Raw genomic sequence first — 7,717 nt, forward strand, 5'->3', positions numbered from 1 at the left:
TCATTGTCGGAAAAACCCATTTCGTTCACAAATGTCCTTTAGGGAAGGAAATCTGTCTGGTCTACAGGTGACTCCAGAGCCACAGCAATGCGGTTCACTTTCAACTGCCCTCTAAGGGCAAGGGGGGATGGGCAATAAATGCTGACCAGCGATGCCCATGTCCCAGAATGAATAAAAAATATCACTGATGGGTAATCTAGGCTAGTGGGTGGGTTGCGTGAGTGGCCCTTCTCCGTCTCAGTGGACACAAGATTAGAATTGGACATGTTCCTGAATAAGATTAAACACACGCCAAATATTTCACAATAAGTTATAGAAAATGCTTATTCATTTATATATTAATAGAGCTATCATCAATTTCAAATGATAAAAGCACAAGAAATATTTACACTTTGGACTCAGAGGGAGGGATGGCTCTCACAGTCAATGCTGTGAGCAATCAGCACACATCTCACTTGCCCTTGCCTTTCGTGTGAATCACTTCGATCGCAATGTAGAAGAAAAACCACACAGATGGAAATCAGTGGATGTGGCAACACCACGTGTGGGCAATGGTCAGCAACATTTTTAAAGAAAATTTTAAACATTTTTTCACTCCATTCTTGAAGTTCCAAAGCCAATGGACTGGGAAAGTTCAAATCCGTTCCTTGCTTGTTCCAAAAACCAAATTCAAAATCCAACTGAATCCAATTCACGGTCCCCACAATAGAGACAGACAAGATCCGAGCTGACCAGTAAAGGCATTGCATCTCGTCCTGGGCTTGATCTGATGCCTGATCTTAGCCAGAACCCAGTCGCATGTGGCACCTGGGCTGCAGGTTGTCCACCCTTGCCCTATATCTCTTTTATAATATGGTGACCAGAACCACACGCAATGCTACATGAAAGTGTGGTCTAACCAAGGATCGATACAGGTTTAGCATAATCTCTCTACCTTCTTATTCTGTCCCTCTAGAAATAAAGCCTATTTAGTGCTAGGTTTGTTTTTCATTTTGCTAATCTATGGCTCACTGACAATATACAATCATCGGAATGTGTGGGCATGTGCATAGCAAATGCAGCATACTGTAGATACATGTGAGATTATTCACTTGGTAGCAATAATAGGAAGATAGATTATTACTTGAATGAGAGAGGTGGATACTCAGCGAGACCTTGGAGTCCTCGTGCATCAGTGGCTAAAAGTAAGCTCACATGTACAGCAGGTAGTAAAGAAGGCAAATGGGCTTCATAGTAAGAGGATTTGAGTATAAGGACAGGGGTGTTTTGCTGCAATTGCACAGGGTGTTGATGAGGCCACACCTGGAGTATTGTATGCAGATTTGGTGTCCTTATCTGAGGAAGGGTGTCCTTGATATAGAGGGAGTACAGAGCTTTCAGAAATGGTATTCCTTCATCAGGTGTGTGGAACCTTCCGAAAGCTTGTGAGATTACTATCAAATAAACTGGTTGGACTTTAACCTGGTGTTGTGAGACTTCTTACTGTGTTTACCAAACTTGCCACAAACCAGTCCAGGCAGCAGGCAACTGAGGGGATCGTCTGACCTGACTGTGCGCCCCTCTGCCGTGGCTATATTTACAGCCAGGTGTCCCTGGAGATGGAGCATGTGGGGTTCACAGGCACCATTGAGGCCTTCCATGCCCGCTGGGCACCGCAGGGGCTGGAGTATATTATTGGCTCCCTTTAATCTCATTTTGGTCTGGTGTTTTAAGTTTCCTTTACCCTTTGTTTTCTGATTGGGGCATTCCTTTTTTCTTGCTTTGCCCCTGAGCTTGTTTGATTTAATTTATTTGATTTGGCCAAAAAGAAAGCCACCTATCGCATTGCAATGTGGGATGTCCCATGTAGAGATCCAGTCATTCCCAATTCCCAAAACTGTGCTTTGACCTGAAAAGCAGACAGATTCTTAGAGTCCCTGCAGTGCAAAAGGAGGCCATTCAGCCCACTGAGTCTTCACTGACCACAATCCCATTCAAGCCCTATCTACAAAACCCCATGTATTTACCCTAGCAAATCCCCCTGACACTTAGGGTCAATTTAGCATGGCCAATCCACCTAACACACACATAGAACATAGAACACTACAGCACAAACAGGCCCTTCGGCCCACAAGTTGCACCTATCACATCTATACCTACCAAGCCATAGAACTATCTGTAACTCCCAATCCCATTAGATCCCATATACTCATCCAGAAGTCTTGTAAAAGATCCCAGCGAGTTTGCCTCTACCACCACCAACGGCAGCCGATTCCATTCACTCACCACCCTCTGAGTGAAAAACTTATCCTTAACATCTCCTCTGTGCTTGCTTTCCAGCACTTTAACCCTGTGTCCTCTCGTAGCGACCATTTCAGCCCTGGGAAACAGCCTCCGAGAATCCACCCTATCTATTCCTCTCAACATTTTATAAACCTTTGGACTGTGGGAGGAACGTGGAGGAAACCCACACAGACACGGGGAGAAGGTGCGGACTCCACACAGACAGTGATCTGAGCCAGGAACTGAACCCAGATCCCTGGCACTGTGAGGCAGTGGTGCTAACCATTGTGCCACGATGCCATCCTTAAGACCTCACCTGAGCCTTTCTTTCATCTGGGGGAAGTGCCATGAATAAGTTATATCTCTAATGGGGACAACTGCAATGCTGCCAGACTGACTGTCTCCAGTGTGAAGCTCAGGAAAGACCACCTGTTGTATTTTTATTTTTACACCTTTAACTCGAGCGCTTTAAGTATATGGGAACCATCCTTTGAGTGGCAATTATCTTGGGTCTGTTTACCAGCTTTTCAAACTTAGTCTTTTTCACCTTAGGTTGAAAAATTTCAATCCTGCAATTAAAAGTGATGCTTCTAAAAGGTATGAATCATGAAATTAGATATTTCCACCCTACAATGGCCTCACCCTGTTTGTCATAGACCAGAGGAAATGGCTGTCCAGCTTTGTACTGGCATCACCTTCACCAAAACAGTGATCGGGTGTGCAGCCCAGTAACTTCTCATTGATACCACTCAGTTTGGCCAAGTCTCAGGGCAATTATACAATGGTGTGGGTCATGCCAGAGTTAATCTACAGCCACAAAGTCAATAAGAATGTTGAAAATTAACTTTTTATCTAAACTGTGTTCTTCTTTTTATGTGTTAAGTGTATTTGGGAGGACAACTGTTACCTTGTGAGCGCGGTGGCGCAGTGGTTAGCACTGCTGCCTTGCAGCGCCAGGGGCCCGGGTTCAATCCCAGCCCCGGGTGACTGCCTGTGTGGAATTTATGCATTCCCACCGTGTCAGTGATGGGTTTCCTCCCACAGTCCAAAGATGTGCAGGTTGGTTTGATTGGCCATGCCAAATTGCCCCTTAGTGTCAGGGGGATTAGCAACGTAAATACATGAGGATATGGGGATAGAGCCTGGGTGGGATTGTTGTTGGTGTGGGCTCAATGGGCCAAATGGCCTCCTTCTGCACTGTAGGGGTTCTATATATAAAACAAAACTACCCCAGGTGGGAGTTGTCACACTGACTGTGATAAATAAGTGTTTGGTGTTCATAGAATCCTACAGTGTAGAAAGAGGCCATTCAGCCCATCAAGTCTGCACCAACCACAATCTCACCCAGACCCTACCCCTACATATTTTACCCACTAATCCACACATCTCAGGACACTAAGGGGCAATTTTACCATGGCCAATCAACCTAACTTGCGCATGTTTGGAGTTGTGGGAGGAAACTAGAGCACACCCACTCAGACAAAAGGGAAACGTGCCAACTCCACACAGACAGTGACCCAAGCCAGGAATCGAACCCAGGTCGCTGGAGCTGTGAAGCAGCAGTGCTAACCACTGTGCTGCCCGTGTTGCTAACATGGTGTTAAGATGCATTCATTAGAGGTACTTATCTAGAATTCTCTGCCCGTTGAGGTGGTGGAGGCTACCTCGCTAAATATATTTAAGACGCGGGTTGATGGGTTCTTGATAAGAGAGGGGATTAAGGGTTATGGGGAGAGGGCGGGAAAGTGGAACTGAGCCACGACAGATCAGCCATAATCTTATTGAATGGCGGGGCAGGCTGGAAGGGCTAGATGGCCTACTCCTGCTCCTATTTCTTATGTTCTTATGTAAAATACTTAGAATTCACAGAGCAAAACCTCTTTAGCACTTGATTGAAAAGATGTATATTACTCAGCCATGGCCCAGTGCCCTCTGGGTCTCCGAAAGGTCTCGTGTCACAATGTGGTTGCCCTAGATTTTGAATGGATAAAACATCATTACTTACCCCATTCTCTGTACCTTTAAGACTTGATTATCTGTAAAGACTCGCATTCCAACCATTATTTTATAAACTGAGTTTGTGTCTTTGTACGCCTTGTTTGTGAACACAACTCCCACTCACCTGATGAAGGAGAGATCCGAAAGCTTGTGGCTTGTGCTACCAAATAAACCTGTTGGATTTCTCACACTACTGTGCCACCAGGGCCTCCCCCACCTTCATAACAACAAAGGCAACTTGCATTGGTATAGCACCTTCAAAGCAGGAAGACATCTCAGGAAGCTTCACATGAATGAATTCATTTGGAGACAGTACCAAGCTGAAGAAAGAGATCATAGGAAATGGGGAACTTCAAGCTTGGTCAAATGTTTGGCTTTTAAGAAAGGTTTTAAAGGAAAGGATCGATGAGGAATTCTAGAGCTTGGGCCCCAGGGAGCTGAAAGCTGGACTGGGAGATGTGTAAAAATCCAGAGTACTTTCAGAGTTCTTGGGAAGTTGGTAGGGCTGGAGAGTTGGGAAGGGGAGAAAGGAAGGAGGTATTTGAACATGGGGATACTTCACATCAAGTAATTCATCAAAGTTAGGCATACTTCACATGAGCCTACATGGTGATGCCTGGTGAATATTTTAGCACAAGGAATGCAGCTGAGCCTCAGCCAGATCTTTTGATTTGATTTGGTTTATTATTGTCAAGTGTATTAACGTACAGTGAAAAGTATTGTTTCTTGCGCAGTATACAGACAAAACATACCGTCCATAGAGGAGGAAGCAGAATATAGCGTTACTCAGTTAGGGTGTAGAGAAAGATCAACTTAATGCGAGGTAAGTCCATTCAGAAGTCTGACAGCAGCAGGGAAGAAACTGTTCTTGAGTCGGTTGGTACATGACCTCAGAATTTTGTACCTTTTTCCTGAAGGAAGAAGGTGGAAGAGAGAATGTCCGGGGTTTGTGGGGTCCTTAATTATGTTGGCTGCTTTGCCAAGGCAGCGGGTAGTGTAGACAGAGCCAATGGATGGGAGGCTGGTTTGTGTGATGGATTGGGCTACATTCATGACCCTTTGTAGTTCCTTGCGGTCTTGGGCAGAGCAGGAGCCAAACCAAGCTGTGATACAACCAGAAAGAATGCTTTCTATGGTGCATCTGTAAAAGTTGGTGAGAGTCGTAGCTGACATGCCAAATTCCCTTAGTCTTCTGAGAAAGTAGAGGCACTGGTGGGCTTTTTTAACTATAGTGCCAGCATGGGAGGGTCTGGCTACCTGTCCTTTATCTGGGCGTCGCTGGCTGTTCAGCATTTATTGTCCATCCCCAGTTGCCCTTGGAGGGCAGTTGAAGTCAACCACATTGTGGTGGCTCTACAGTACAAGTAGACCACACCAGGTAAGGGTGGCAGATTTCCTTCCCTAAAGAATACTAGTGAACCAGATGGTTTTGACAACTAACAATGGTTTCATGGTCATCAGTAGATTCTTAATGCAAGATTTTTAAAAATTGAATTCAAATTCCATCAGCTACTATGGCAGGATTTGAACCCAGTCCCCAGAACATTTGTTTCTGGATTAATAGTCTAGTGATAATACCACTAGGCCATCAAATGCACATTTTATAACAATCAGAAGTGGGCACCCTGACTAATCCTCATTGTAACAATCTTCAATTGATTAAGGACATGGAGCTCCCTGTCCTGCATGGTTAGTGCCACGGGCATTTACTCAATGAGCCACTGAGGAGATGAATGGCAGGCATTTTAAAACAAACACCAAATTACTCTGAGACTGTTGAGGTGAGCGAGGCATTCCAGGGCTTTGGATGACAAACACCCTGAACTTTAGACAGCCTGGTTGCACACTCAGCAAAGCTAAATTTGTGCAGTTTCCTGTGTCCATCACAACAAAAATAACTTCCCCTTATAAAAATACCTTTAAAGTTTTCATTAGTGTGTGATGTTAGTGTAGCTTTAAGAGGTTTTTTGTGATCATTGTCACAGCCTTGGGTGATCTCATTGCTGGAAGGAGTAAAGAAACAGTGGGCAGGTCAGGTGACAGAGGATTTTCACCTTTCAGTTTCGTTTTGGCTGCAGTGTTAAAGATAGTTTTAGAAGCAAGCTGGAAAAGACGTCTCTCTCTCTTTTGCTTTGAAACTTTTACCAGTTAGCTGAAAGAAAGGCTTGTTGCTATGCTGCAGTAAAGAATCTGTGGTATGGGTTTTGGGGAGCTGATCTGACTACAACCTGTTCTGAATTTTCAAGATCATTTGAAATCAGCATTTAACCCAGGGAGCTGGATTCCAGCATCATGTGAACTTTAGCTTGTGAGGTGATAAATCTGTTAAAAGGGTTTTGCTTATTGCTCATTGGTTTTGATTGGGATATCTGATATAAGTTGGTTAAGGGTTATGCATTATTGTGAATGTTAGTTTCTTGTTTGTAATTGAGAAAGGTTCTTGCCAATTTTCTCCCTATACATGTTCACCATTTTCTTAAATAAACTGTATTTGAAAGAACCTCCCTAGTGGGTCTTTTGAATCACATTGAAGTGAAACATCTCATGCTTATCCTTGCCACGTTCAAGATGCAAAACTTATGATTCAGGTGGGCTTCATAAGACACTTTGGAGTTTCTAACTTGAACCATGCTAAGTGTCACTAGTACATTACATTAACACAGAAATGAAGTTACTGTGGAAATCTCCTAGTTGTCACACTGTGGCACCTGTTCGGGTACACTGAGGGAGAATTTAGTGTGGCCAATACGCCTAACAAACACATCTTTTGGACTGTAGGAGGAAACCGGAGCACCTGGAGGAAACCCAAGCAGACACGGGGAGAACGTGCAGACTCTGCACAGGCAGCGGCCCAAGCTGGGAATCAAAGCTGGATCCCTGGCGCTGTGGGGCAGCAGTGCTAACCGCTGTGCCACCATGCTGCCCAATGTAGGAAACATAAAAAGGGTTTAATTGGAGTGAATCGCTGGACCTAAAATGATAATTGTAGCTTAGAAAGACTTTAATCAGCAGCCACTCAGAAGGTGTTGACTTTGGAGTGACTGGCCCTGTTCCAAGAAGCAGTCAGTGGGGCCATTGCCTCAATTCAGGCCATGGGCCCATCAATATTTCATTGAAACTGGATAAGCGTTTCCAGTTGCTCTGCACAATTAGCCAGGCCCACCTTGCCCCTACTCGGAGCTCTGCTCAGCTCTTCCTGTTTTGTTCTGTGACAATGTGAACAGTTTGTCTGGAACCCAGGTAACAGAAACTAATCTGTTGCAGGCCTGTCGAGGCCTGTGTGAGGAGTTCAGGCTTTTTTTTTGCTATTTGGTATCAACTCCTGGGAATTGGAACAAATTCAGGTGCTTACTTGCACAAGTCTGCTTTCTAACCAGACCTTAGTCTTACAGTCAATGATGAGTATTTTATTAAATCCACATATACGCAATGAAACCTTCCATTAAAATTATCCAGC

The sequence above is a fragment of the Carcharhinus amblyrhynchos genome, chromosome 30 (assembly GCF_965287045.1).
Source record: "Carcharhinus amblyrhynchos chromosome 30, sCarAmb.v2.hapA, whole genome shotgun sequence".
NCBI classification, from domain to species: domain Eukaryota; kingdom Metazoa; phylum Chordata; class Chondrichthyes; order Carcharhiniformes; family Carcharhinidae; genus Carcharhinus; species Carcharhinus amblyrhynchos.